Consider the following 23,932-nt stretch of genomic DNA (forward strand, 5'->3'; position numbering starts at 1 on the left):
AATTCTATGGTGTCACGGGCAGTGCTGCAAAATGGTTCAAGTCATACCTCGCTAACAGGAAACAAAGGGTGTCAGTACAAGGGACTAGGGAATTAAGTCATCAGTCATCATCAGAATGGGAAGAAATTACATGTGGTGTCTCACAAGGATCCATATTAGGGCCACTGCTTTTTCTTGTGTACATTAATGATCTCTCATCAGTTACACTGCCAGAAGCAGAGTTCATTTTGTTTGCAGATGACACAATTATTGCAATAAATAGTATGTCGAGTGTAGTTCTAGAAAGATCTGCTAATGATATTTTCATGGATATTAAAAAAATGGTTTAAAGCCAACTCATTGACATTAAACTTTGAAAAGACTCACTACATGCAATTCAGAACCTGTTTCCACCCAGCATATGCATAAAGCATGAAGAAGAGCAGATAGAAGAGGTTGACAGTCTTAAATTCCTGGGATTACAACTTGATAACAAATTCAGTTGGGAGGAGCACACCACAGAACTGCAGAAACGCCTTAACAAATCTGTATTTGCAATTCGAGTGTTAGCAGACATAGGCGACATAAAAATGAAAAAGCTTGCATACTTTGCCTACTTTCATTCCATAATATCATATGGTATAATATTTTGGGGTAACTCTTCAAGTCAAACAAAAGTTTTCAGAGTCCAAAAGCGTGTAATACATATTATTTGTGGAGTAAATTCATGGACGTCATGTAGAAACCTCTTCAAAGAACTGGGTATACTAACCACTGCCTCTCAGTCTATTTACTCCTTAATGAAATTTGTCCTAAATAATACATCTCTTTTTCCAACAAACAGCTCAGTTCATACATACAATACCAGGAACAAAAATGATCTGCACCAGGTCTTAAAAGCACTTACTTTAGTTCAGAAAGGGGTCCACTACTCAGGAACACTCATCTTAAATAATTTGGCAGCAAACATAAAAAATTTAGTTACAAATAAAGATCAATTTAAAAGGAGCCTGAAAGACTTACTAGTGGCCATCTCCTTCTACTCCACTGGTGAATTATTAATAGAAACAAATTATGTATTTTATATATTCATACTATTAGTATTGTTATTTCAGCTAAAAAAAAAAAAAAAAAAGTTGAGATGTTCAACATCCACGAGGATCTCCTCAGCATGGATCTATGGAACGAAAAACTAATCGAATCTAAAAACATTGTAAATCCCAATAACTGTTGTTAATTATGGTTTATGTATTTTTTGTTCTGAAGAATTGGATTACATTGATTTCTTCAGGAAACACATTTCAAATTGTGACATGAATATAGGAGAGAAGATACATGCATTATTTGCACTTGGTTCTGATAGTGCATCTGCCTGGCATTAATGAGTTAAATAGTCGAAAAAATGTGTGTAGTTTTTTTGAGAAAAAATTCTTTTATATGTGTAATGTGAAGCTGTTTTTGTCACAGGCATTGGTGTAACTGTAAGCCAAAGAGCATTGTGCATAAACCAAATCCAGTGTTAATTACCTCCACTTCATTGGAATCTAAATGAGTGAATACATTATCTATGAGAGTCTATGATGTTTGTGTTATTTGAATAGGTTCTATAATGTGCAGTAACATGTTAAACTCTGTAAAATAATCAGAAGCTGATTTTAACTGTATTAGTGCACATAAGATAAACTTGTGATACTTCAGTGTATTTAAATTCCCATAACTAAAACAGGGACCAATGATGCAGGCCGTATAAAACACACACCAGATGTTGATAGACCAAGAGCACTGTTTTCATCCACCTCTTTGAGTCAGTGTGGATTTCCAACTGACAATTAGTGTATATTGCGAAGATTGACTTGCTCATGGTTTGTTAACAATATTTCTTCCTTTGCACTTTTCATAGATAACATTCAGAGAACTGCCACCAATTTTGGAAGTCACCATCATGAAGCTGTAGATGCAGTGAAATGTGAAGAAGGTGAAATGTGATGGAATGTAGTGTTCACACAACACTCATTTGGTTGATCCCTCTCATACTTTCAATACACCTCTTAGTGACATTTGCACTGAGCATTATTGCTGTTAAAATATTGGTTTCATTTCTTTTATCAGTTTCACTTTTTTTTCGCTTGGTGTATTTTACTCTCCACACATGCACTTTTCAGAACTTTTTTTTATAAAGTTTGCAATCATAGGTCATGAGTTTTTGGCATGATCTGGATACTCTTCAGCATATAATTGCAGTGCTGCTCTAATAGCTTAGCAACATTCACGACAAATGATATTAACTGTTAATATTGTGAATGTCTCAATAGCTTTAAAAGCAAGTTATCTGATGCCTACAGCACCAGAACACAGACTAATGGGCTTTAAACACACAGGTAAATGCACGAATCATACCTTAGTTAGGTGTTTGCTTATGTTTGGTATAACAGTGCAGACTTTTGTGGAATCTCTTCTCCTGATGGCATAATAGTGATTTGTGGTACTGTTACCTTGATACTCTTTGATCAAGTCCTATACACGTTACGTCATTGTAATTTTCTACGAAGCTTCTTTCACATGCCACAGAAACAAGTATATAGTTCCATTACAAAAAAAAAAAAAAAAAAAAAAAAAAAAACCAGTCTCGTAATTTGGAGATTATAAATGATAAAAATTACTTGCAAATGTCAAGAAGTTAACCCTATTGCCAACTTGACAAAAACAGCACCTTGATATATTTCTTCTTTCTGGATATACTTGGGGTGGCCTGTCGTAATTGCCTCACCCTGTATAGAAGATACTTCCAAGGGTACAGAAGCAAAGTAAGTGAAGATGATATAAGCAAATGTCACTATGAGAAGAATTTGACAGAGCACTGAAACACCAAATTCCATGCAAGACCTATGGAGTAGATGACATTCCACACAATTTCCGATGTCCTTGGGAGAACCAGCCCTCACAAAACTATTTCACCCACTATGCAAGGTATATGTAACAAGTGGAATACCATCAGAAATTAATAAGAATATACTAATTCCAATTACAATGGATGCAGGAGGTGATGAGTGTGAACATTACTGAATTATCCGATTCATAAGTCATATTTGTAAAATACTGACACAAATTGTTTACAGAAGAATTGAAAAATTGGTATAAGCTGCCTTGAGAGAAGATCAATTTGGGTTCCACAGAAATGCAGGAACACATGAGGCAATTCTGACACTACTACTTATCTTAGAAGATAGGTTGGAGAAAGGTGAATCTTTCTCTACACCATCTGTAATTTCGCTGGAGCCTTTTGAAAATGTTGACTGGAATACTCTTTAAAGTTCATAAGGAGGCAAGGATAAAACTTCCAGAAAAAAGTTCTCAGAAACTTGTCAAGAAACCAGACTGCAGTTACAAGATTTGGATGACATAACAGAGAAGCAGAAGTTGAGAAGGAAATGGGACTGTCTACAACATTATTCAAATTGTACATCAAGCAACATGTACAGGAATCCAAGGAAACAATTGGAAACAGAATTAAAATTTGGGGAAAGGAAATTAAAACTCTGAGTTTTGCCAGTGGCAATGTAATTCTGTCAGAGACACCAAAAGATGCAGAAGACCAGCTGATCAAAAAGGATAGTGCCTTGAACAATTGTTATAATATAAAAATCAACAATGCAAAACAAGGGTAATGGAATGTTGTTGGATTAAATTAGGCAATACTGAGGGAATTACATTAGGAACTAAGGCACTAAAAGTAACAGAATAGTTTGAAGGGCTCCCATGTGATAGTTTGCAAGGGAAGGGGGGAGGGGGGGTCAAGCAAGACAGGGATGTATGGAATATTTTTAATGTTTTGGAAGGCATATGGTGACTTTCAAGTACCCATAAAAAGTTCCAGTTCCAATCCCATTAAAAGCCTGTGGTGTAATACCAATTTCTAAATCATTTTCTTAAAGGAAAACATCTGACTACAATATATTTTTTCCTTGCTCTGAGAGCTGGGTGACGGGGGGTGGGTGGGGGGCTGGGGGGGTGGGGGGAGTGGGGGGTAGGGTGAAGATATATGAACTCCCTTACCTCAGGTACAGGCACCCTTGATGATTTATACAGTTTGTCCAGCAAAACAACTGATGAGTTTATGAAAGGCCCCCCTGAGAACCCAGAGGTGCCGAAACATGATGTGGCATGGATCCAACTAATGTCTGAAGTGGTGCTGGAGGGAACTGATACCATGAATCCTCCAGGGCTGTTCACAAATCCATGGGTGGAGATATCTTCTGAACAGTACGTTGCAAGGCATCCCAGATATGCTCAATAATTTTTATGTCTGGGAAGTTTGGTGGACAGCAGAAGTGTTTAAACTCAGAAGGATCTTTCTGGAGCCACTGTGTAGCAATACTGGACGTGTGAGGTTTCAGTGGAATTGCTCAAATCTATCAAAATGCACAATGGACTTGAATGGATACTGGTGATCACACAGGATGCTTATGTACATATCACCTGGCAGAATCATATCTAGATGTATCAGGTGTCCCATATCACTCCAACTGCACACACCTCACACCATTACAGATCCTCCACCAACTTGAAAAGTCCGCTGCTGACTTGCACGGTCCATGGATTCTTGAGGTTGTCTCCATACCTTCACACGTCCATCCGCTTGATACAATTTGAAATTAGACCCATCCAACCAGGCAACATGTTTCCAGTCATCAACAGTCCAATGTCAGTGTTTATACGCCCAGGCAAGGCATAAAGCTTTGTATCATGGTGTCATCAAGGGTACATGAAAGGGCCTTTGGCTCAGAAGGCCCTTATCGATTTCACAATATATATAAATGACCTAGTAGATAGTGTCGGAAGTTCCATGCGGCTTTTTGCGGATGATGCTCTAGTATTCAGAGCAGTTGCAGCATTTGAAAATTGTAGCAAAATGCAGGAAGATCTGCAGCGGATAGGCACTTGGTGTAGGGAGTGGCAACTGACCCTTAACACAGACAAATGTAATGTATTGCGAATACATAGAAAGAAGGATCCTTTATTGTATGATTATATGATAGCGGAACAAACACTGGTAGCAGTTACTTCTGTAAAATATCTGGGTGTATGGGTGGAGAACGATTTGAAATGGAATGATCATATAAAATTAATTGTTGGTAAGGCGGGTACCAGGTTGAGATTCATTGGGAGAGACCTTAGAAAATGTAGTCCATCAACAAAGGAGGTGGCTTACAAAACACTCATTTGACCTGTACTTGAGTATTGCTCATCAGTGTGGGATCCATACCAGATCGGGTTGACGGAGGAGATAGAGAAGATCCAAAGAAGAGCGGCGTGTTTCGTCACAGGGTTATTTGGTAACCGTGATAGCATTACAGAGATGTTTAGCAAACTCAAGTGGCAGACTCTGCAAGAGAGGCGCTCTGCATCACGGTGTAGCTTGCTCCCCAGGTTTCGAGAGGGTGTGTTTCTGGATGAGGTATCGAATATACTGCTTCCCCCTACTTATACCTCCCGAGGAGATTACGAATGTGAAATTAGAGAGATTCGAGTGCACACGGAGGCTTTCAGACAGTCGTTCTTCCCGCAAACCATAGGCGACTGGGACAGAAAAGGGAGGTATTGACAGTGGCACGTAAAGTGCCCTCCGCCACACACCGTTGGGTGGCTTGCGGAGTATAAATGTAGATGTACATGTAGATCGATGATGTCTCGTTCAATGGTTAGCACGCTGACACTTGTTGATGACCCAACACTGAAATCTGCAGCAATTCAAGGTAGTGTTGCACTTCTGGCACATTGAATGGTTCTCTTCAGTTATCATTGGTCCCATTCTTGCAAGATTTTTTTCCAGCCACAGCAATGTCAGAGATTTGATGTTTTACCAGAGTCTTGATATTCACAGTACACTTGTGAAATAGTCATATGGGAAAAGTTAAACACTGGACTCGGATTCGGGAGGACGACGGTTCAATCCCGCGTCCGGCCATCCTGATTTAGGTTTTCTGTGATTTCCCTAAATCGCTCCAGGCAAATGCCGGGATGGTTCCTTTCAAAGTACATGGTCGACTTCCTTCCCCATCCTTCCCTAATCCGATGAGACCGATGACCTCGCTATCTGGTCTCCTTCCCCAAACCAACTAACCAACCAATCATATGGGAAAATCACCACTTCATTGCTACCTCGTAGATGCTGTGTCCTATTACTCATGCGCTAACAATAACACCACATTCAAACTCCCTTAAAATGCTTGTAACATGCCATTTTAGCAGTAGTAACCATTCTAACAACTGTGCCAGACATTTGCTGTCTTACATGGGCATGGCTGACCACAGCACCATATTCCACTTGTTTATAAATCTCTGTATCTGAATATGTATGCCTATACCAGTTTCTTTGGCGCTCAGTGTATATTTAAATGTTAAGAGTGCAATAGGGGTGATTAACAGCATAGACAAGGAGAGAACAGAAGATTTTAGAATGTGGTGCTACAGAAGTATGTTTAAGATTAGAAGGGTAGATTGGATGACTTATGAAGAACTATTGTATCAGACTGCAGAAAAAATCAATTTATCAGACAGCAAGATTAAGAGAAGTTACTGGTTCGTGGGGCACATCATGATGTATCAAAAATTGTCAGTTTGGTCTGAGGGAGGTGTGAGTGATAAAAATTGTGAAGAACAAGACTTGACTACAGTAATCAAGTTCAAATGGAGGTTGGTTGCAGTATTTGTGTAGAGCTGAAGAGGTTTACACAGGATATACTAGCATGGAGAACTGCATCAAACAAATTTTTGGACTGAAGACCAGAACAAAAATGAAAATCTAATTAAAAGATACATCATAATATGTTTTGAAAATTGCACCTTCTCAGTTAAAGAATGTATAGTCACATTTACATCAGCATTTATTATATAGGTCCCATCAATAGTTTTACATATCACATTGTACTCTTCTGTTTTAGCCAGACAAAAGTGCAAAACAATAACTTGTCATGGGGTACAATATTAAACATTTGAAATCTTAAGTTTCGATATTTTCATTGAATTATTCTTGCCATGACACTGTCATTCTAGGCATTATTTTGGATAGAGGGATAAGTACTCATATTACTATATTTTTTTATTGATTCTTATGTTCTATAGATCCTTGATGCGAGTGTATCACTAGGATGTAGAATGAATCACATTGTTGTAATAATAACCGCATCCAAATTGTCATGAGGCTTACAAACTAAATCATATATAAATAGTAATATGGCAGTGCTGCAGAGTCAGTTCTTATACGAATGCTTAAAATTAAACACATTGTACTAATTGTTTCACACTGTCAAAACATTCCTGTAAAGAATAGAAAGAGCTATTCGAAAGAAAGCAAATTATCATTTGTGGGGATTTCAATGTTGATTCCCTGAAAGAGTGTGATAGGAAGAATGACCTTGTAGTATTACTCAGTTCTTTCAATTTGAGCTCCGTCATTGATTTTCCTACTCGGATAACAAAGAACAGCAGGACATTGATAGATAACTTTTTTATAGACCAAGATAAGTTTGAGGACATAAATGCTTATCCTGTTGAGAATGGTCTTTCAGGTCATGGTGCACAGCTGGTTACAGTACATGGCATAGCTCCATGCAGTATATCAAATCAGAATTTCAAAGCAGTGCATTCAATTAACAATATAAATACTGCAAACTTTAGGGAAAGACTAAAGGAGCTAGACTGGGATGAAGTGTATATGGAACCCGATGCAAACTTGAAATATAACTTATTTCACGATACATTTTTAAGGGTATTTGAAAATTGTTTTCCCAAGAAAACAGTGAAACATAATTCCAAGAAAACATATAAAAAAACAGAAATAAGAATATCTTGCAACCGTAAAAGAGAAATGTATCTAACAGCAAGAGGGAGTACTGACCCCGAAATTGTTCAATATTATAAAAACTATTGTGCGGTACTAAGAAAAGTTATTAAAAAGTCCAGAAGCATGTGTATCATGTCTGAGATCAGTAACTCTGATAATAAAATTAAAGCAATTTGGAATATTATTGAAAGGGAAACAGGGCAACCAAGAGCACAGGAAGACTTTAGTGCCATAAAACTGAATGACAAGTGTACTAACAAACAATCTGAAATTGGAAATATTTTCAACAATCATTTTTTAAATGTTGTGGAGAAAGTAGGATCTAGATCTTCACTAGAAGAGGCAAGGCTTCTAATAGAAGAGGCCATACCTGTGCAGTTTGAAACAACTGTATTTCTACAAACCTCTCCCTCTGAAATCAGTAAAATAATAAACTCACTGAAAAGTAAAAGCTCTTACAGAATTGATGGCATTTCCAGCAAGATACTTAAAGCTTGTTCCCCACAAATAAGTAGGATTCTCAGCCACGTATGTAATACCTCTTTGGAGCAGGGTGTTTTCCCCGATAGACTGAAATATGCCATTGTAAAACCATTGCATAAAAAGGGGGATACGTCGGATGTCAACAACTATCGCCCAATCTCTCTTCTGACAGCTCTATCAAAAATTTTTGAGAAAGTAATGTATTCAAGAGTAGCCTCCCATGTATGTAAAAATAAAGTACTAACAAAATGTCAGTTTGGTTTTCAGAAAGGCTTTTCAACAGAAAATGCTATATACGCTTTCACTGATCAAATATTAAATGCTCTGAATAACCGGACATCACCCATTGGTATTTTTTGTGATCTCTCAAAGGCCTTTGACTGTGTAAATCATGGAATTCTTTTAGATAAGCTAAATCATTATGGTTTGAGGGGGGCAGTGCACACATGGTTTAATTCATACTTAACTGGAAGAATGGAGAAAGTTGAAATAAGTGGTTCATGTAATGTTAATACAACAGCTGATTCCTCAAACTGGGGGGCTATCAAGCACGGGGTCCCACAGGGTTCGGTCTTAGGTCCTTTACTGTTCTTGATATACATTAATGACTTACCATTCCATATTGATGAGGATGCAAAGTTAGTTCTTTTTGCTGATGATACAAGTATAGTAATAACATCCAAAAACCAAGAACTAAGTGATGTAATGGTAAATGATTTTTTTCACAAAATTATTACGTGGTTCTCAGCAAACGGACTCTCTTTAAATTTTGATAAAACACAGTATATACAGTTCCATACAGCAAATGGCACAACTCCAGTAATAAATATAGACTTTGAACAGAAGTCTGTAGCTAAGGTAGAATTTTCAAAATTTTTAGGTGTGTCCATTGATGAGAGGTTAAACTGGAAGCAACACATTGATGGTCTGCTGAAACGTCTGAGTTTGGCTACGTATGCTATTAGGGTTATTGCAAATTTTGGTGATAACAATCTCAGTAAATTAGCTTACTATGCCTACTTTCATTCACTGCTTTCGTATGGTATCATATTCTGGGGTAATTCATTGTTGAGTAGAAAAGTATTCATTGCTCAAAAACGTGTAATCAGAATAATTGCTGGAGCCCACCCACGGTCATCTTGCAGACATCTATTTAAGGATCTATGAATCCTCACAGTATATATATTCACTTATGAAATTTGTTGTTAATAACCCAGCCCAGTTCAAAAGTAATAGCAGTGTGCATAGCTATAACACCAGGAGAAAGGATGATCTTCACTATGCAGGGATAAATCTGACTTTGGCACAGAAGGGGGTAAATTACGCTGCCACAAAAGTCTTTGGTCACCTACCAAACAGCATCAAAAGCCTGACAGATAGTCAACCAACATTTAAATATAAATTAAAATAATTTCTAGATGACAACTCCTTCTACTCATTGGCTGAATTTTTAGATATAAATCAAGGGAGGGAAAAAAACTAACTTAAGCATTAGCGTCATGCAATATTTTGTGTAATGTAATATCTTGTACAGACATCTTTCATTAACCTGACACGTTCCACATCATTACGAAGTGTCGTATTCATGATCTATGGAACAAGTATTAAGCTAATCTAATCTAATTTAATCAAAGATGAATTTTCAGCTGTTTTTTGAGTTTAGTCATATCCCCAATGACTGATTTAACATGAAATGGAAGTTTATCATATAGTTTAATGCTTGAATAATGTACTTCTTTCTGTATTATGCTGAGATTTTTTTATAGCTTTGTGAAGATCATGTCACTTCTTTTATCATGATCATGATAATCATTGTTTGTTTTGTAAATTGTATGATTATTGAAACTTCCTGGCAGATTAAAACTGTGTGCCCGACCGAGACTCGAACTCGGGACCTTTGCCTTTCGCGGGCAAGTGCTCTACAGAGCACTTGCCCGCGAAAGGCAAAGGTCCCGAGTTCGAGTCTCGGTCGGGCACACAGTTTTAATCTGCCAGGAAGTTTCATATCAGCGCACACTCCGCTGCAGAGTGAAAATCTCATTCTGTATGATTATTGTTTACAAAGCACATTAATGAAAAAATGTAATGAGATGGCATGGTGAGGATTTTGAGCTGTTTAAATAAGTTTTTGCCAGAGCATTTCGAGTGCACCCTAGCCATAATACTGATGACTCTTTTCTGTGCAATAAAGACTTAGTTTGCTCATGACTGGTTACTCCAAAATATGATGCCACATGTCATAAGTGAATGGAAATGTCCTAGGTATGCATCTTTAATTGTTTCCAAGTCACAAACAGATGAAATTCGGTGAATGGCAAATGCTGCTGAATTCAGTCTTTTACATAGATCGTTAAAGTGAGCTGGACAGTTTAGATTGTTGTTTATGTGTAATCCCAGGAATCTGGAAGACTCAACTCTCAATATTTCTTTGTCACCACATTTTATTTCAATATTTTCCTTTTTATTCCTTTCTGTTTGAAACTGAATGAAATGAGTCTTGTTAACACTGAGTGACTGGCCATTTGAAGTGAACCAATCTGGAGCTCCTTTGAATGGTCACAGTGTTCTCTCGAGTGTAGTAGGGTTGTTTTGTACATCATAATGGTTGTTTCATCAATAAACATGGTGCAATGTGCTTTTTGTGTCATACAGCCTGGCAGAACACTAATGAAGATAAGGAAAAATAAGGGACCAAGCACCGAGCCTTGTAGCACTGCACATTTTACTGTGCTCCAGCCACAGCAGGCAGGTGACATTGCAGAATTACTCAATACTACCTTCTGCCTTCTAGATATGACTCAAGCCACATCCTTACTTTACCATTTAATCCACAGTGCTCAGCCTTCATAAGTAGAGCTTCATGATCTACACAATTGAATGCTTTAGACAGATCACAGAAGATTTCAACTGGTGACACTTTATTGTTTATGGATTCAAGGAATTGGTTGACAAATGAGAAAATGGTGTGTTCAATTGAAGTACCCTTTTGAAATTCAAACTAATTTTTATTAAGGATTTTATTTTTATTAAGGTGATCCATGATTCTCTTGAACATTAGTTTCTATAGGTTTTTAGAGAGACTTGTTAACACTAGAATCAGCTGGTATTTGGAAACATCAGCTTAACCACCTTTTTTGAACAGTGGTTTGACAACTGCATATTTTAGTCTATCAGGGAGAGTACCTTGATTTATGGACTCATTAAATGTGTGCAGAGAACTTCAAGAATAAATTTTCAGCAGTGCTTCAGTACTTTGACAGATATATTATCCCCACTTGCGGAATTTTTATTTTTCATTTGCCTTATTACCTTCTCAACCTCTTCACTTGTAATGTAGGGTAGATATATCTGACTAATTTTGTTCCGCACTGCTTTTGATACAAGATTCATGGCTTCAACTCTGGACCCTTTACAACCAATTTGATCTGCTACTGTCAAAAAATGGTCGTTGAAGGTACTGGCAAGTATGTCACCTTCATCTACTAATATTCCGCTATGAAACACTTCGATACCGTCTTTATCTTCTGTAATTTTTCCTGTATCCTTTTCGACCACTTTCCAAATAATTTTTATTTTATTATTTGAATTGTTAACTTCAGATTTAATAAACATGCCCTTGGATTTTTAATTACAATCTTTAGGATGCTACAGTATAATTTGTAGTGCTCCCTACCCTCAGGTTTGTTAGAATTTCTGAGTGAGACATCCAACAGGGTGTTTTGATTCCATTAGTGATCCATTGTCTCCTTTAACCACCCAAACTGGTGTTTTCTGAAATTCTACTGGGAAATACAGATTCGAAAATTGCAATTAATTCATTCAGGAATATGTTAAATTTATCATTGACATATTTAGCCTGGTATACCATGTCCCATTCCAACTGCTGCAAATGTCTACTGAAAGTTTCCAGATTCTCACTACTGATTAGTCTAAAAGCTCTATTGGTAAAACTATTCTTGTAAGCTGGGCTTCCATCATGCATTTGTAACAACTGCCCATCATATTTGGAAAGGTCATTTAAGATTCGTGTTACACATTTGTCATCAGTTCAGTTATTGTCTACAAAAATATTGTGCAGTTCTTAGTCACCCTTGTGGGAAAATCAACAACTTCCCCCCCCCAATTAAAAGAAGTCATTATATTCACAAAATCTGTTCTATAATTACTACGGGTAAGGAAATTTACATTAAACTAGCGTGTTTATTTCTTTGTTTTTTAAGAACAGACAACTTAAAAGCAATTCTATTTGCCTGAGAAATATACGAAGCTTTCCCGAGGGTGCTCTGTAAACAGTAATCACTTAAACAGGTGGAGTATTCACGTGGAATTCAATGCAATGAGCCTCAAAATGTTGATGAACAATAAGTTTTTACATCTACAGACTTGCACACTATTTATTTTTAACATACAATATTACTCCACCTTTTTCCATTGTATTTCTAGTATAATATGCTGCTAGTCTGTTATTACATAGTTGCGCCATTTCAGTCTTTTTCGTCAAATGATGTTTTGCAAAACAATGTATGGGCATTGCTCATTGCATCAGTGCTCAAATGGTTCTCAGCACTATGGGACTTAACATTTGAGGTCATCAGTCCCATAGAACTTAGAACTACTTAAACCTAACTAACGTAAGGACATCACAAACATCCATGCCTGAGGCAGGATTCGAACCTGCAACCGGTTCCAGACTGAAGTGCCTAGAACCGCTCAGCCACACCGGCCGCCCAGTGCATCAGTGTCATTAATGCAAACATATGCCAGAAAAATGGGCAGAAAGTCAACACTCAGCTGCAGTTTATGCCAATACTCAGCAGTCAAATATACTGTATAAAGAATACATGTAATATCAATTTCAGATGTTGCATAACTCCTTGAGATTGTGTAGCTCAGTGTGTGTCAATGTATTACAGAAAAATAGGGGTGCCACTAAGCAGGGGCAAAGAATATACAACAAAAATTTATTTATTTATTCTTTGCCCATGGACTCCAGCTGAAAGTATTGGGTGTGTCATACAATAGGCTATTAACATCAAACTTTATTTCATTATATATAAATGGAACAAATAATTACACAGAAATAGTCCATAAGCATACAAAGGTATTACATGTTTCACATAATATATACACATAAATCCAAACAACATATAGAAATGATAATTTTTAAAGGTACATTTCAGTAATAATATAACATATTTAAACACCATCTTAGTATTCACTCAAACTGTATATACATTTCTCTGTGAGATATAGTTTCAAATGATTTTTAAAACATTTTAGGTCTGTTTCTTTTTTAACGATTTTGGGGAGTTTATAAAAAAACCTTTTGCCTGCTTCTTCAGGGGCAGTCATAGACAAGTTTTAAATTTCTGTGTATCATGTAGTAATTTTCATTTCCTCTTGTACTGTGTTTGAGTACATCTTTATTTAGGAGGTGTTTATCACTTGACCTTACCGCCATTATGCTTTGGTATATGTACAGTGAATATACTGTCATAATATTATAGTGTCTCACCTATAGGTCTGTCTTGGTGGTATTTTTGCAATGCATTTCACTGCCCTTTTCTGAATTGTGAATATTCTTTTTAAGTAGCCAGCTTGTGCACTTCTCCATATATGAACTGAATAAGACAATTGTGGGAAGACAAGTCCATAATACATTGATCTGAGGACTTTATCATCCAGTCTTAGCTCTATTATGCATGAAGAAGATCTGTTTGTTTATCTTTTGACACAGTGCATTTATGTGCTCCCCCCATGCCAAATAATGTGCTCAATGATATCTGTTGATGCTGTTTTTGTTGACTTCCCTTCTCTGAAGCCATGTTGTGATGAATGCAGTATACTGTACTTTGTTATAAAACTTACAATTCTATTCTTTATTATCATTTCATAGATTGTAGCAAATGTTGAGTTATATTGGCCTGTAATTTCATAATTCATCCCTGTTCCCTTTCTTAAATACTGGCTTCACTTTACTTACTTTCAGTGAATCTGGAATGGTTTTAATATACATTCTCTGCATTCCTTTATGAGATGTGATGTGACACCATCCAAGTCAGATGAATGTTTAATTTTAAGTTGTTTTATTAGGTTTGACACTTCTGTATCTGTTGTAGGTATGATTTGTATGTGGGGGGTTTAACAATTTACTTACTGCATTTGTTTTATTTTGTCTTATTAATTCGTCTGCTACAGTAATATAATATCTGTTAAAAGTATTGGCTTTTCTAGAGGGTGTGCATTGCTTTTCCCACTCAACAGTGGGCAGATGTACTCTGCCCAATTTGTTACTTTTCCTCTCTCTTTATTAATGAAAGACCATAAACCTTTTGAATAGTTCTTTCCCTTAACTATAGACATCATGATGAATGATGCTTTAGTTTCACTGATAAAACTACAGTAGTCTTTCTTTTTTATTTTGTACAGTGTGTTGTAGGCCTCAGTTTTTTTTTTTTTGTTTGGAGAAGTCATAGTACATTCTCAGATTATTTCTGGCATGGATTACTTCTCCAGTCACCCAGCTTTTCTTTTTTTGTTGCTTTTTGACAAGCCTTTTACTAACAGGACATGTGACATCATAATAATAATTGAATGTAGAAAATAACTGGTTCCATTTGGTGTTTGCATCTTTAACTGTACGTATTGTTTCCCAGTTTTCTGACTCTAACGTCTTTTTTAGCAGATTTATGTTATGTGGGTAGTTCTTTCTTCTCATCTCCAATATCTTCTTCACTGAATCACTAGTCTTTATATTTATGTCTACCATTACTGCAAAATAGTCTGCTAAGGTGGAGTTTATTACCTGTGTGTCACAATAGCATGTAGGAATATTTGTTATTACATGATCAATTATAGTTTCACTATGCTTTGTTACTCTGGCTGATTTATCTATTTTTATTTTTAGATTGTACATGCACAATAAGTCCAGTAGGGTCTTAGTATTGTCTGTATTTTTACTTGTGTCTATGTTCAGATCTACTATAATGATCAAATAAGCGTATGTTTTTGAGAGGTGTGGGATTATATCTTCCAGCTGTTCAAAGAAGGTTTTAATTACACCATTTGGTGATTGATACAAACCTAATACACAACATAAATTCCCAGCAATTTCAGTTTCCAGTGTTGTAGCTTCAAAGATCAATTCTATGGTATATTTTGTTATATTTATGGCTTTACTTGATTTATAATTAGAAAAAAATGGCAACCCCACCACCTTTATGGGGAGCCGGAGGTGGTCAAATCCAAAACACTACGATTTTTTTTAGCTACCGAAAATTAATTGGAACATTCCTCTTTAATGTAAACTTTTAATTATTGCCCTAGAAGTGGAGTTATTACCATTTTCCCCGACGCCTGCAGACGAAATGGGCGGCCGCTGAATACATCTAACATCCTCTTGTGACTTCCTGGCGATCTGCTTGGGATTTTCTCGGACTGTTACGCATACAGCGCCTTATGTTACGCATACAGCGAGTGTGCAAGGGTTGGCTACATTGTTTTCTGTGACAAATGAAGCGCTAAGAGCACGGAACATCGTCTCTTTGCTGTTTACCGTTTCGAATTAGTTCAGTGTTGCGCCTGTTGTTGGTAGTATTAAACTTCTTGTGTAAAGCGTTGTTCTGGTTACGATGCCACGCGATGCCACGTTTTAGTAACCATGTATATAAGAAGAGGAAGAACATAGGGAAAAGAAAATTAACACTAATACCAAGTTGCAATACTACAATTACTGAAACAGTGCGTTCTTCTGCTAAGCAACACATGGCCGGCCATAGCCCTGTGACATCTTCTAGCAAGAAGCTGACTGGTGGAAGTGACAGATTTGGTGAATATGTTAGTAACAGTGATGATATTAACAAAGTACTGAATATTGGATTATTATCTTCTGTGCTGAAAGAAAGTGTTCTGTGCAAAATGTGTTCAAGTGTAGGAGTGGGACTAGAGATACAAAGCACTTTGGTTTAGCTTGTGAGATGAAGATAATCTGTGCACGTTGCAAGTATCAACTGACTTTGTATAATTCATATGTCAGTCTCTTTGGTGAAAATGGACCATATAGAGTGTTTGATATGAATGTTCAATGTGTGTATGGTCTTCGATCCATTGGATTTGTGGTACTATGAACTTGCCATTGCCTCCAAGCAAATTTGGGTACTACTGTGAACTGGTAGGATCCTCTGTTGAAGATGTGGCTTTGAAAACCATGAAGGAAGCAGTGGAGGAATCTGTAGAAATGAACGGTAGTTCTAGGGATTTGGTAGTAGCATTAGATGGTTTCTGGCACAAGAGGGGTCATAAATCCCTGAATGGGGTTGTAACTGCTACTTGTGGTGATAGTGCAAAAGTGATAGATGTTGCAATATTATCAATAACATTGTAGGTGCAAAAATAAAATCAAAGGAGAGCACAGTGAAACCTGGGAGGCAAATTTTATTGGATCAAGTGGAGCAATGGAAGTGGATGGAGTGAAACAAATTTTTGAACATTCAGCTCCCAGATACAACGTTAGGCACAAATACTACCTTGGGGATGGTGACTCCAAAGGTTTCAATACTATAGAGGGACTGAAACCATATGGAAATGAATTTGTAGTTGAAAAGTTGGAATGCATTGGGCATGTGCAAAAGCGTATGGGTGCACGGCTTCGAAGGCTCAAACAAACTTAGGGTTCAAGTAACCTCATTGATGGAAAGACAATAGGAGGGAGAGGCAGGCTTACTGATGATGTGATTGAACGTCTACAGAGATACTATGGGTATGCTATAAGGCAAAATACTAGTAACGAAAAGAAGTGTGGGCATTGTTCCTTCATACTGCCTCTTCCAATGAATACCCTCAACACAGCCTGTGCCCAAAAGATTCCAGGTGCAAATATAATCTATGATCACAAACATGGTTTGCCAGCAGTTGTGATAAATGCAATAAAACCAATTTTTCATGACTTAGCACGGCGAGAATTGTTACACAAATGTCTACACGGAAAGATGCAGAATCCTAATGAAAGTGTAAACAATTTTATTTGGAAAGTGATTCCTAAAAGGGTGTTTGTAAGCATAAAATCACTGCACTTTGGCATTTATGATGCAATAGCAACCTACAACCAAGGGAACAGTGTGAAGTTCTGAAGGCATTAGGATTTACAGCTGGGGTGAACACTGTACGAGCACTGAGAAATATTGACAGAGAAAGGATAAGAGAAGCAGAAAGAAGAGAAAGGCATATGAAGTATGATGGAACAACGGGCCAGAAAATAAGACAGAAGAGGACGCTTTTGGAGGATGAAGAAGAAGACCCTGATAATCCATCCTATAGTGCAGGAATGTATTGAGAAACTTTGATAGCCATTTCCCGTAAATTAGAATCTTTCGAATATAAGGAACATTTTCTCAAAATCCACTCAAGCTCGAGAGATGAAATTTTTATACAGCAACTCCTAGTGGTCACACTTACATTGTAACACAGCCATTTGGCAATATGTTCAGTAGTTTCATTTCAGTTTAATTATAAAGCAATTATTTGTAAAAAAAATTGAGTCAATAATTAAAAAAAATAATTGGAAGGAAACTAGGAAAGATACCCCAAAATCCCTCTGTCATAATTGCAATACTAAACCACTCTATATGTGAAAAAAATTCAAATTTTTCTATTTGGTAGTTTATTTATAAATGTTCCTCAAACTTAGTGATTTTAACATGGGCAGCATAGGCACCTCTGGCTCCCCTTATAGGAAGTTCTGCAAAAACTGGCTACTTTCACAAGTTGTACATGCCTATGTGATTTTCTTTTAGCCCATGTTCTATAACTACTAGAACATTTGGCCTATATTCCTGTAATAGTACCTCTAGTTCCTCTTTTTTATTGTTTATGTATTGAACATTTTGGTGAAGTATTCTAACAGTTGGTTTTAAATGTAATACTTCCCCTTCCTGTAATACACTAAGCACTTCACTTGCTCTCTTTGCTTCTGGTACTATGCAGTGATTTTTTTCAATTTGTGTCATTAAACCTGGATCATATCATTATCCTGTGTTTATATTCCTCTCACTATTCTTATTCAAAATCCTTTGTGCCTCTTTTGAGTTCCCTAACAAAGCTTTAACTCCTCAACACATTCATCAACTAAAACGATGCACAAGTTCACTCATGATTACATACAAAGTGTTCCAACATTAGTTTATTAACTCATCTGTTAAAAGTAAACGAATTTCAATGCAAATCTTTTTAGATTTAAAAAATTGCTGTCTCTTTGCATGAGACAAAATTAAAATTGCCCGACATTCATTCATGACCTGTATATCCCATGAAGGTGTACCCTTAGGGTCGTGGATTAAATCACAGTATGCATTAACAAAGATAAGCAGTCACAGAAACGATTTCTGTACATTGTATTAAAAATGAACTATCACTGTACTGCTTGATGCTATTCATACTTATGCCACCTAAATTTAATCAAGTAAATTAGAAGGAAAACTGCTACTTCCAAAGTAGGTACTGTCACTTCAGTTACATTAAAAAGTTGCTTTTATCTCCTACTGTTCATTTCATTCATTCATATCATTTTTGCCCTTATGGACAGTGTTTGAACTCAAATATCTCACAATTTTCACTTCTTTCCTTTCTTCCTTTTCTCTTCCCAAAACCTCTTCATCCTTTGACTATGCTCGTTTCTCTTGTTCCGTCCATAATGCCCCCATCTTCCAGTCCTCATTTACCATTAATTTTGCGTTCCTAATTTTGTTTTCAATTCCTTTCTGTCTTTTATCATTTGTTTGTTGATCCCCAGCTGCCTTATGTCTCCCTCTATTTCATGATACTAATTTGCTTTAAGGCTTGAATGTTTTACTAAATCAAAGATTCTCTTTGTAAATCTGGTCCATTTTCTGTAAGTGTACGTAGAAATTCAGTCTGCGTTTTCTGATCATGTCTGTGAGTCTGTCAGTGTGTTGTATAACTCGTTGGTAGGTCTTTTCATCCTTATGGCATCTTTGTGTATTGGTCCAAATATTTTCCTGAGAATTTTGCGTTTTATTATTTCTGTCTCTTTAATGCCTGACGCTCCAATTGTGGTCGTTTCTGACACATACAGTGCTTCCGGTTATACAACTGTTTTGTAGTGTCTAATTTTGGCCTGTCTTGACATGCTTTTCTTATTATAATGTGAGTTTGTATGCTTTCTGGAGTCTTTCTGTTTGTTCTATGTTGGATGCCTCCTATTTGTATGTATTCTCCTAAATATTTAAATTTTTCCATTCTTTTTACGGATCCATATTTCATTTCCATAATGTGTACATTTTTGGTTTGTCGTTCCATGTATTGAGTCTTCTCATACAATATCTGTAGACCTGTTTTCGCAGCAATTTCATGTAGGTGTTCCAGTGCTTCCTTTGCCTCCGTGTGTTATTACTAAGTATGGCTATGTCATCTGCAAATGCCAGCATTTTACGATTGTTCTTGTTCCACGTGTTCTTCCTAGCTGTATTCCTTTAACTTGTTCTTCCCATTGTTTGACAATTTTGTCAAACAATTGTCGGACACCTGTGTGTATCTGGAAGGTTTTCGAAATTTCTCCCATGAACTTAATCTTTGAGGTGGTGTCTGTGATCATCTGTTGTATAATTGCCCTGGTTTTCTTATCGATGCCACATTCTTCCAGTATGTCAAAGAGCGTTTGTCGGTCTATGGAGCCGTATGCTTTTCTAAGTCAACGAAGGTAACTATAGTGTTTCTTATCTGTCTGACTTTCAAAAGTGGTCTCAAGTTCCAGATCTGTTCTATGCCTGATCTACCTCTTCTGAAGCCTGCCTTGTATTCCCCTATTTGCGGATCTGCTTGTGGTGCTAGTCTGTTTAATAACACCTTTGAGGGAATTTTGTATGTGACTGGTACTAGAAAAAATACCTCTGTAATTATTTGGATTTGACTTATCATCCTTTTTGTGTAGGGGATGGATGAAATCACATTTCCATTCCTCTGGCAGCTTCTCTGTGACCCACATTTCTGTTTAGTTTAATATTTCTTTGATAACACTGGTTCTTTTAAAAATAACAGTTACCTACATGTTTAAATACTGATTATGTTTACAGTACATTATTACTTATCATGTACCTTTACAACAAACGCTACTTGCCATATAGCTGATAGAACTTTTCAAACCTTGAATCTAGGTATTATGATATTTTCTAGAAAGAATGACTCATGAGGTATGGTAGCACATGTTCTTGATTTTTCTTATGAACTGTATGGGATTCTGAATTTCTTGCTTCATCATGTTAGAAGGGAGTTCGTTGAATAACCTATACACCAGATTATGCAGCTACAGTCTCAACCTCAGACAAGGGAGAGTAATTTTGTGTCATGTGTGATCACAAATCACCCACAAAACTGATTTTAAATATCAGTACCGGTAAAACGTATCAGTTAGGGGTCAGTATCCTAGGGAGTGAGTGAAAATATTCTAAGAATCTTCTACGGCTTCCGCTATATGAATGATTACGGTATCTACATTACAACAAGGAATGAAAATATCGAAGATAAGCCAACAATGATGATAGTATACATCGCGAGTTTGTTACCTGCGAAAATATTAATTTGAATTGTGCAAAAAAGTGTGATATGCAAGAAATTCCGTATTTAATATGATATTAAGATAGATTTGTGTAATATTGTCACTTAACCCTTAATCACAGTCGTGAGTACTACTCACCCAACTACAGTCGTGCGGGCCTGTAGACCGCGTTCAGAAGGCGGGAAAAATACGTAAAAATCACCAATCTAGCACTACTTTTTGAAACTAGTACTACATATTTATTCTTAAATTTTACATAAATGGTAACATATGCACAAAATATTGTTTCGGTGCTGTGAGAAAGATTTATTCATATCGTACTCTAAATTCTCATTGACATATAAAGTGATGGACAAATATCGAAATATCTAAGTGTAGTTTGTTGCTTGAAACTTGGTTGTTGCAGGTTAATGTTGATCAAGTACCATCAGTGTTAAATTTAACGAGTAGTCTTGACAGCGAATTAAACAGAAAAAAATCAGCACTACTGAAAGTGGCCACATTTCGCACCACCTTACACGCACTGCGGACACACAAGAGCATTCCAAACAAATTAGGACCTTGCACTTACTTGTCTTTTTTGGTGGACAAATTCGACATGTTTTTCTTCCATCCCTAGGTAGTTTGTCCTCCTTTTCCAGCTCTTCATGGAGATGTACTTCAGTTCCTAGAACTCGACCGATAGAAAATCTCAATTCTCGTGGGAGGCGTTTACACATTATCCTCTCGCGCAGTGAAGGTTCGATCGTTTTTCGCTAGGGCTTTCATGAAGTTCATCCTGGTAAGCACAGTTCTTTCCTAGAATGACTGATGAATAGTATATGCATTGACAACACTCATGTCAAGAATACGGAAAAACATGGCCATGTTCCAGTGTTGTGTGCGGCGACTTGAACAATATTTGGCACACTTTTCGTCTACGGCATCAACACCACCCTTTGTGTTATTATAGTGCGCTATTATTACAGATTTTTTACTTTCCACGTCATCTTCTATGGAGTGATGCATTGTTGACATAAGAATTACTGCTCTTCCTTTCTTAAGCACATGCGAAATGAGCGTGATGTGTTTGGTAAATACATACAGCGTTGTTCCAACTTCACGTCTACAGGATGGCAAAATGATGGCGGAATTTCCTTTCGGTTCTTCCGCATTGTTTCCACTGTGGTCAAACCATTTTTCCGGAGCACGTCTGCAAGTTCAATTGACACATACCAGTTATCAGCAGTAATGTTTCGGTTAGTATGTGCTATTGGCTTGCACAATCTGAGGACAGCCTGAGTGGGAACGGCGTATTTCTTCTCGTCTGGGGAAAGTCTTGCTCCATCAGTACCTTTTCCATAGTAGAGATAGGTGTTGAAGATGTAGTTAGTCCTGGAGTCGGCGAAGCATTGAAGCTTCATGCCGTACTTCGCCGGTTTATGTAGAATATACATTTTGAATTTACAGAGTCCTCTGAAACCGATTAGCATTTCATCATCTGTAGCATTAGCCCTAAGAATATAGGATCGCTGCGAATTTTGGTTGAATTTATGTAGAATGTTTGTTATAGCAGCTGATGGATCAGAAACTTTACATAACTCGCTGTCATCAGGTTTGTCAAATCTCAGGCTGTTGAGAATTACAGCAAATCTTGCTGATGACATAGTGATACGGAAAATATCACGGCCAGTCCCATCAGTACAAAAGAGAGAACGTATGTCTTCGTTATTTGATTTCAATATTGCAGTGTATATAAGAAGGCCGATGAAACTCTTCATTTCAGACATTATACAAGGTCTGACTTCTGTTCTCTCCGTATTCATGTATTTTCCACGATTTTTTTTCAAGTTTCTCATTTGTCCATGTGAGTATTTCGTTCAGCATATCATCACGGAAAATATAGCTCCAAGCAGTCAGTGGGTCGATCTGTGATTGTCCTCTTGAGTTCGTGTCGAAGTGCTGGTATCTTCAATATATTATGAGCAGGAATTCTGACATGCCTGTTTGGTTCTATTGCCGTCCATTTGAACCTGTTTCTGCCATAGAAGTATTTCCTAGCACGTTCATCATCTTCATCGCTATCGGATTCTCCTTCAGACCTTTCCTCGTCACTTTCACTCTCGCCAGGCACACTGGATTCCGAATCATGTTAACTATATATATATAATCACCATCCTCCACATCAGAAAAGTCAAAATCGGATATGTCGCTCCCCACTTCATCAATAATTCTTGAAAGTTTTTCTTCAAAATTTGGATCGTCTGTTCTCACAAACGAAGGATCAGGGTTACCTGACATAGTTCCAAAGTTATTGTCACCGACAGATGCAAAGAACAAAACAACCACAACGAAAAGGTAAAATGTTCAGTTAGTCACTGACACACTAACACAGTCGTGCGGTCCCGTGGACGTCGTTTCAACGAAACAAAAGCAAACATAGCAATTGCAACAATGACTGCCGTGGTAACAAGCAGCAGACTGAGAATAAGGAAGCCACTGGGCCGCCCAGCTCTTCAAGGTCAATAGCGTTCCTAGAAACAGGGGTGTGAAAAGTAGCGCGGTCCCAGGGACCGCACGACTGTAGTTAAGGGTTAAAAGCCTCGGAAAAAAGCATATAGAAACAGTTAACTAGCGATACGTAAATGAACTCATTCAAGGAACACGCGAGATGGCGATCAGTGATATGCACATACAGGCCTATAGGCCTATTATAGTCCTCCACGTTGAACGAAAGGTTTATACTTGTTTTTTTTTTAAATAAAAATTTAAAAAACAAGTATTTATGTACTTTCTGCAGAGGATGGCCACGGAAACAAACTTAGTCAACAAAATGAAGTGATGAAATCGACAACTATGTAACAAATTTAACGTACTTTATGATGAGATATGACTGTCGTGCAACATAATTACAAAAGTCGCGGAAGGAAAGAAGGTGGAAACAGAAAAGTGTCTAACAAATATCGCGTGTTCAGCATCAACATCATTTGACGAATGTTCATTTGTAGGCCTACGACGAAAGAATCTGGCACTGAGCTGTGCTACTGCTTGAAGAGTGCTTAAAGGCATAATGTATGTTG

The sequence above is a fragment of the Schistocerca gregaria genome, chromosome X, assembly GCF_023897955.1.
Source record: "Schistocerca gregaria isolate iqSchGreg1 chromosome X, iqSchGreg1.2, whole genome shotgun sequence".
NCBI lineage: Eukaryota > Metazoa > Arthropoda > Insecta > Orthoptera > Acrididae > Schistocerca > Schistocerca gregaria.